Here is an 8,170-nt window from a genome sequence, read left to right as displayed (position 1 = left end):
TTTAGGGTTAGGGCTCAGTTTCGGATACGGTTTAAGATTAGTGTACTTGTTAGGGTTAGGGTACGGTTTAGGGTTAGGGTACACTTTAGGATTAGGGTATTTATTAAACGTATCCCACTCTCTCGATACCACTTAGCATGTAAAGGAATATTATTTGTGGTTCCCCCATGGAGAAGAGTTTAGACACTAGGATAAGATAAGGAACACACCCATTATAAAGAAATCACATTAGGATTCTCTTTTTAACCTGTTTCTTAAAACACTAGGGCTTAGGAAATCTATTGGAGGCAGCAGCAGTCAAGGCTAGCTTACGGTTAGGGTTAGGCATATGGTTAGGGTACGGCTTAGGGTACGGATTCGGGTACGGCATAGGGTATTGGTTAGAGTTAGGGTTAGCGTTAGTTTTAGGGTTAGGGCTCAGTTTAGGGTACGGCTTAGTATTAGGGTACGTGTTAGGGTTAGGGTAGGGGTTATGGTTAGGGTACGCATTAGGTTTAGTGTATTTATTAAACCTATCCCACACTCTAGATAACACTTAGCACGTAAAGGAATATTATTTGGGTTCCAGCCATGGAGAAGTGTTTAGACAGTAGCAAAAGATAAGGAACAAACCCATTATAAAGAAATCACATTAGGATTCTCTTTTTTACCTGTTCCCTAAAACACTAGGGCTTAGGAAATCTATTTGAGGCATAAGCAGTCAAGGGTAGCTTTGGGTTAGTGTTAGGGATAGGGTTAGTGTTAGGGTACGGCTTAGGGTACGGATTCGGGAACGGGTTCGAGTATGGGTTAGGGTTAGGGTTAGGGTTAGGGTTAGTTTTAGGGTTAGGGCTCGGTTTAGGGTATGAATTAGGATTAGTGTAGGTGTTAGGGTTAGGGTAGGGGTTAGGGTTAGTGTACGCATTAGGTTTAGGGTATTTATTAAACCTATCCCACTCTCTAGATACCACTTAGCACATAAAGAATATTATTTGGGGTCTAGCCATGTAGAAGAGTTTAGACATTAGGATAAGACAAGGAACACACCCATTACAAAGAAATCACATTAGGATTCTCTTTTTAACCTGTTCCTTAAAACACGAGTGCTGACTGGAACCTCTGGCCCGCACGTTCCCTTTGCCCTCCGGCTGCGGAGCGGGCGGGATCCTGCACCGCTGTCGCTGCAGCCCGTGCGGGCGGGGCGGCGGCAGCGGCACGCGAGCCCCAAGGAGGGCCGTACCACCGTTCGCCAGCACGCGGGGGGAGCCGCTCGCCCCAACGCAAACGCCTCGGCGACCCCGCGGGGCTGAGGCGTCACCGCGCCCGGGAGCTTGAGCGCCGAGCCGGCCTCGACCCCGAGCTCGGAGCCCCGCGGGCAGCGCCCGCCGCCGGCCCCACCCATCCCGGCCGAGGAGGCCGCGACCATGGCTGAGATGGAGGAGCGGAGCCTGGACAACTTCTTCGCCAAGAGAGACAAGAAGAAGAAGAAGGAGCGGAGCAACCGGGCGGCGAGCGCCACGGGCTCGGCGGGCGGCGCCGGCGGGAGCAGCGGAGCCGCGGGCGCGGCGGGCGGTGGGGCGGGCGCGGGGACCCGGCCGGGCGACAGCGGGACCGCGGGCGCGGGGGCCACGGGCCCTGGGGCCGCCACCAAGGTTGTGACAAAGGATGAAGATGAGTGGAAAGAATTTGAGCAAAAAGAGGTTGATTACAGCGGCCTAAGAGTTCAAGCAATGCAAATAAGTGAAAAGGAAGAAGATGAAAATGAAAAAAGAGAAGATCCAGGTGATAACTGGGAAGAAGGCGGAGGAGGTGGTGGTGGTGTAGAAAAATCTTCAGGTCCCTGGAATAAAACAGCTTCGGTACAAGCACCTCCTGCTCCAGTAGTTGTTACAGAAACCCCAGAACCGACAATGACTAGTGGCGTGTATAGGCCTCCTGGGGCCAGGTTGACCACAACAAGGAAAGCCCCCCAAGGACCACCAGAAATCTACAGTGATACACAGTTCCCATCCCTGCAGTCCACTGCCAAGCATGTAGAAAGCCGGAAATACTGAGCCTTCGTAAGGGTTGACTACCTCAGATTTGCTGCATTCATTGTGGACTTCATGTGGATCACAACTTCTGGATAAGAAGGTTACAGCTTTTAAGTGTCGATGTGAAACTTGAAACCAGCTCTACTGGATTCCTATCAGAAATTCTGCAGAAAGTCAGCCATCTGGGTTCTGATCTGCTGTAAAAGATGAAGATTTAAGTGACCTTAATTAACCTGTCCTGTGCCCCATTCATAAGGAACACTCTGTAGTGGGTATTAGACTTCCCGGAACATGCCGCTCTCAAAAGAACTGATGTGTTCAGATAATCTGTGTAGGGCTGTGATTTATAATTTAAACTTTGAGTTGTATTCTGAGGTAACCACAAATTAAATTCAACCAAACTCGGGTCACCAAGTGGGAAAAGGGGTGGGGAGGGAATAATCTTATTTTTTTTAGTAATTTTTTATTTGGGTAGTGCTTTTTCTGTGTTCCATATTAAGGCTTTTTTTTTTCTTTCTTTTTTTTCTTTCTTTTTTTTGCTTTGACTTGGAATAGTTCTTTGACAGAGCATATTGCTTGGCTAAGTAACCTGAAATATGCATTGGAATTGTGAAACGTCTCGTGAATTTGCCAATCCCTAGAGCAGAACCAGATGGCCTTTGATGTAAAGGGCAGTAGATGCAGGGGGCTCTACTTCAGGTGCTGCTAAAGCTTCCTCTAATCAGGTCTAAGTTGTATAGTAAACTGGTGGAAAGAGTATATTTTCTGCTCAGGCCAAGGGAGTCACAGATGTGTCCTTATAAATTCAAAGCAGTGAGAGCAGAACCTCAACCTAAAACCCACTGAAGTTTCATGGATCTTGCATGATCTCTGACAAGAATTCCAGATGCACTTGTGCCCAAACGTTTAAGGTATTAGACGCAGTGATTGTCCCAGCCTAGCTCTGTCATCAACCTCCTGGTGTGTCTTTTTATGGTGTTCATTTGGAGAGTCGGGGGCGAAAGACAGGTGATGTAGCACTTCTGTTTTTAATGATTACAGCTTAAACTATCCAGTAATTTTTAGTCCTGGAAAAGGACATCAGGACGCTACCCAGGATTACTGAAAAGTCTTTCCATCTAATGAGATAGTCTGGTAATTTCCTAGTTTTGTATCTTCGGTTCAATAGAAATATTTCAAAGTGGCTTGTGACCACTTGATGCAGAGTCTGGGTTTCTCTATAATAAAATCCCTTTGCCAAATGTAGGAGTTGCAGACTTGCTACTGGCAAGAGTGAAGCAAATGGGTGAGTAAAACTCCTGATGTGGGAGCATTTTCCTCTAGGAGTTCAGTCTTGATAAGTGTCAGTGCAGGAATCGCACTCCTAGGAGTGTTACAGAGTCATCTGCTGTCAGATGCAAACCATATCTGGGCAATAATGTTGGCATTATTTGAAGTGGCAGGCAGGATGCCTACGTTCTGGTGTACTTGGGTGAGTAGCTGAGCCAGCCAAGGAGAGGTTGGATGAGTGAGAAAGGATTCTTGGTTAATCTGAAGACTTCATTTGAGAACCAGAAATCTTTTAACAAGTAACCTCTTGGACCTTGAGCCACATATTTCCCCTAAAAAGTATGCATTTTTTTCCAGCAAAACTTTGTTGGGGGTTATGTTATTGAGGAATGAGATGAATATGTGGAAATGTTACTTAATGGCATAGAAATCTGAAGACCTGCAGGAGATTTAAAAATTCCAACCCTTGTTATAACTTTTTAAAAGATTGTGAAATTATCAAAATGCACATGAATCAAGTTTTAATATGCTGTATGATGGGTGGATGAGGCTGTCCATTGTACCATTTCTTTCTTTGAATTCTCAGGCATGGTTTGGCAGTGCAAAAACTCTGTAACATTAACAAATTCAATAAAAAGTAAATATGTAAAAAAAAAAAAACAAAAAAAAAAACACTAGTGCTTAGGAAATCTATTGGAGGCAGAAGCAATCAAGGGTAGCTTAGGTTTAGGGTTAGGGATAGTGTACGGCTTAGGGTATGGGTTCTGGTACGGTGCAGAGTATGGGTTAGGGTTAGGGTTAGGGTTAGTTTTACAGTTAGGGCTCGGTTTTGGGTACGGGTTAGGATTAGGTTACGTGTTAGGATTAGGGTAGGGGTTAGGGTTAAGGTACGCGTTAGGGTTAGGGTATTTATTAAACCTATCCCACTCTCTAGATACCACTTAGCACGTAAAGGAATATTATTTGGGGTCCAGCCATGGAGAAGAGTTTAGACTCTAGGTTAAGATAAGGAACACACCCGTTATAAAGAAATCACATTACGATTAACTTTTTAACCTGTTCCTTACAACACTAGTGCTTAGGAAATGTATTGGAGGCAGAAGCAGTCAAGGGTACCTTAGGGTTAGGGTTAGGTATAGGGTACGGCTCATGGTACGGGTTCGGGTCGGGTGTGGGTATGTCGTAGGTTATGGTTTAGGGTTAGGTTTAGGGTTAGTTTTACCGTTAGGGCTCGGTTTTAGGGTACAGGTTAGGATTAGGCTACGTGTTAGGGTAACGGTAGGAGATAGGGTTAGGGTACACGTTAGGGTTAGGCTATTTATTAAACCTATCCCACTCTCTAGATACCACTTAGCACGTAAAGGAATATTATTTGGGGTCCAGCCATGTATAAGACTTTAGACATTAGGATAACAGAAGGAACACACCCATTATAAAGAAATCACATTTGGATTCTCTTTAAACCTGTTCCTTAAAACACTAGTGCTTAGGAAATCTATTGGAGTCAGAAGCAGTCAAGGGTAGCTTAGGGTTAGGGTTAGGGCTAGGGTACTATTTAGGGTACGGTTTTGGGTACGTCGTGCAGTATAGGTTAGTGTTAGGTTTATGGTTAGTTTTAGAGTTAGAGCTCGGTTTTTTGGTACGGGTTAGGATTAGGTTACGTGTTAGGGTTAGGGTAGGGGTTAGGATTAAGGTACGTGTTAGGGTTAGGGTATTTATTAAACCTATCCCACTCTCTAGATACCACTTAGCAGGTAAAGGAATATTATTTCGGGTCCAGCCATGGAGAGGAGTTTAGACACTAGTATAAGATAAGGAACACACCCGTTATAAAGGAATCACATTACGATTATCTTTTTAACCTGTTCCATAAAACACTAGTGCTTAGGAAATCTATTGGAGGCAGAAGCAGTGAAGGGTACCTTAGGGTTAGGGATAGGGTTAGGGTACTGCTTATGGTAAAGTTTCGGGTACGTGTTCGGGTACGGCGTAGAGTATGGGTTAGGGTTAGGGTTAGGGTACGCGTTAAGGTTAGGTTATTTATTAAACCTGTCCCACTCTCTAGATACCACTTAGCACATAAAGGAATATTATTTTGGGTCCAGCAATGGAGAAGTGTTTAGACAGTAGGAAAAGATAAGGAACACACCCATTATAAAGTAATCACATTAGAATTCTTTTTAACCTGTTCCTTAAAACACTAGTGCTTAGGAAATCTATTGGAGGCAGAAGCAGTCAAGGGTACCTTAGGGTAAGGGATAGGGTTAGGGTACTGCTTATGGTAAAGTTTCGGGTACGGGTTCGGGTACGGCGTAGGGTATGGGTTAGGGTTAGGTTTAGTTTTAGGGTTAGGGATCGGTTTAGGGTACGGGTTAGTACTGGGGTACGTGTTAGGGTTACGGTAGGGGTTAGGGTTAGGGTATGCATTAGGGTTAGGGTATTTATTAAACCTATCCCAATCTCTATATACCACTTAGCATGTAAAGGAATATTATTTGGGGTCCAGCCACAGAGAATAGTTTACAGACTAGGATAACATAAGGAACACACCTATTATAAAGAAATGACATTAGGATTATCTTTTTAACCTGTTCCTTAAAACACTAGTGCTTACGAAATCTAATGGAGGTAGAAGCAGTCAAGGGTAGATTAGGGTTATTGTTAGGGTTAGGGTCCGGCTTAGGGTACGGGTTCGGGTATGGCTTAGGTTTTGTGTTAGGGTTAGGATTAGGGTTAGTTTTAGGGTTAGGGCTCGGTTTAGGGTACAGGTTAGGATTAGGTTACGTGTTAGGGTTAGGGTAGGGGATAGGGTTAGGGTACGCGTTTAGGTTAGGTTAGTTATTAAACTTATCCCACTCTCTAGATACCACTTAGCACATAAAGGAATATTATTTTGGGTCCAGCCATGGAGAAGAGTTGAGACACTAGTATAAGATAAGGAACACACCCATAATAAAGAAATCACATTGGGATTCTCTTTTTAATCTGTTCCTTAAAACACTAGTGTTTAGGAAATCTATTGGAGGCAGAAGCAGTCAAGGGTAGCTTAGGGTTAGGGTTAGGGTTAGGGTTAGGGTACGGCTTAGGGTATGGATTCGGGTACGGCATAGGGCATGGGTTAGGGTTGGGATAGAGTTAGTTGTAGGTTTAGGGCTCAGTTTAGGGTACGGGTTAGGATTAGGGTACGTGTTAGGGTTAGGGTAGGGGTTAGTCTTAGGGTGCGCATTAGGTTTAGGGTATTTTTTAAACCTATCCCACACCCTAGATAACACTTAGGACGTAAAGGAATATTATTTGGGGTCCAGCCATGGAGAAGAGTTTAGACAGTAGGAAAAGATAAGGAACACACCCATTATAAAGAAATCACAATAGGATTCTCTTTTAAACCTCTTCCTTAAAACACTAATGCTTAGGAAATCTATTGGATGCAGAAGCAGTCAAGGGTAGCTTAGGGTTAGGGTTAGGATTAGGGTTAGGGTACTGCTTATGGTAAGGTTTCGGGTACGGGTTCGGGTACGGCATAGGGTATGGTTTAGGGTTAGGGTTAGGGTTAGGGATCAGTTTAGGGTACGGGTTAGGATAGGTGTACGTGTTAGGGTTAGGGTAGGGGTTAGGGTTAGGGTACGCATTAGGGTTAGGGTATTTATTAAACCTATCCCAATCTCTAGATACCACTTAGCACGTAAAGGAATATTATTTGGGGTCCAGCCATGGAGAAGAGTTTAGACACTAGGATAAGATAAGAAACACACCCGTTATAAAGGAATCACATTACGATTATCTCTTTAACCTGTTCTTAAAACTCTAGTGTTTAGGAAATCTATTGGAGGCAGAAGCAGTCAAGGGTACCTTAGGGTTAGGGTTAGGTATAGGGTACGGCTCATGGTACGGGTTCGGGTCGGGTGTGGGTATGTCGTAGGTTATGGTTTAGGGTTAGGTTTAGGGTTAGTTTTACCGTTAGGGCTCGGTTTTAGGGTACAGGTTAGGATTAGGCTACGTGTTAGGGTAACGGTAGGAGATAGGGTTAGGGTACGCGTTAGGGTTAGGCTATTTATTAAACCTATCCCTCTCTCAAGATACCACTTAGCACGTAAAGGAATATTAATTGGGGTCCAGCCATGGAGAATAGTTTACACACTAGGATAACATAAGGAACACACTTATAATAAGGAAGTGACATTAGGATTCTCTTTTTAACCTGTTCCTTAAAACACTAGTGCTTAGGAAATCTAATGGAGGTAGAAGCAGCCAAGGGTAGCTTAGGGTTAGCGTTAGGGTTAGGGTACGGTTTCGGGTATGGCTTAGGTTTTGTGTTAGGGTTAGGATTAGGGTTAGTTTTAGGGTTAGGGCTCGGTTTTGGGTACGGGTTAGGATTAGGCTACGTGTTAGGCTTAGGGTAGTGGATAGGGTTAGGTTACACTTTAAGGTTAGGTTATTTATTAAACCTATGCCACTGTCTAGATACCACTTAGCACATAAAGGAATATTATTTTGGGTCCAGCCATGGAGAAGAGTTTAGACACTAGGATAAGATAATGTACACACCCGTAATAAAGAAATCACATTGGGATTCTCTTTTTAATCTGTTCCTTAAAACACTAGTGTTTAGGAAATCTATTGGAGGCAGAAGCAGTCAAGGATAGCTTAGGGTTAGGGTTAGGGTTAGTGTTAGGGTATGGCTTAGGGTACGGGTTCGGGCACGGGTTAGAGTATGGCATAGACTATGGTTTAGGGTTAGGGTTAGGGTTAGTTTTAGGGTTAGGGCTTGGTTTAGAGTACGGGTTAGGATTGGGGTACGTGTTAGGGTTAAGGTAGGGGATAGGATTAGGGTACACGTTAGGGTTAGGGTATTTATTAAACCTATACCACACTGTAGATATCACTTAGCA

At 44.1% G+C, this 8,170-nt stretch overlaps 1 pseudogene; it reads left to right on the top strand.

Moving 5' to 3' along the window:
* The first annotated feature begins 1,390 nt into the window (after window positions 1-1,390).
* Window positions 1,391-2,438, top strand: LOC137765392 (protein CDV3 homolog pseudogene; annotated as a pseudogene).
* Window positions 2,439-8,170: the final 5,732 nt, after the last annotated feature.

Source organism: Eschrichtius robustus, chromosome 5, assembly GCF_028021215.1.
Source record: "Eschrichtius robustus isolate mEscRob2 chromosome 5, mEscRob2.pri, whole genome shotgun sequence".
Lineage (NCBI taxonomy): Eukaryota > Metazoa > Chordata > Mammalia > Artiodactyla > Eschrichtiidae > Eschrichtius > Eschrichtius robustus.
The sequence above is the reverse complement of the archived record's forward strand: the minus strand, read 5'-3'. Positions and strand labels throughout refer to the sequence as shown.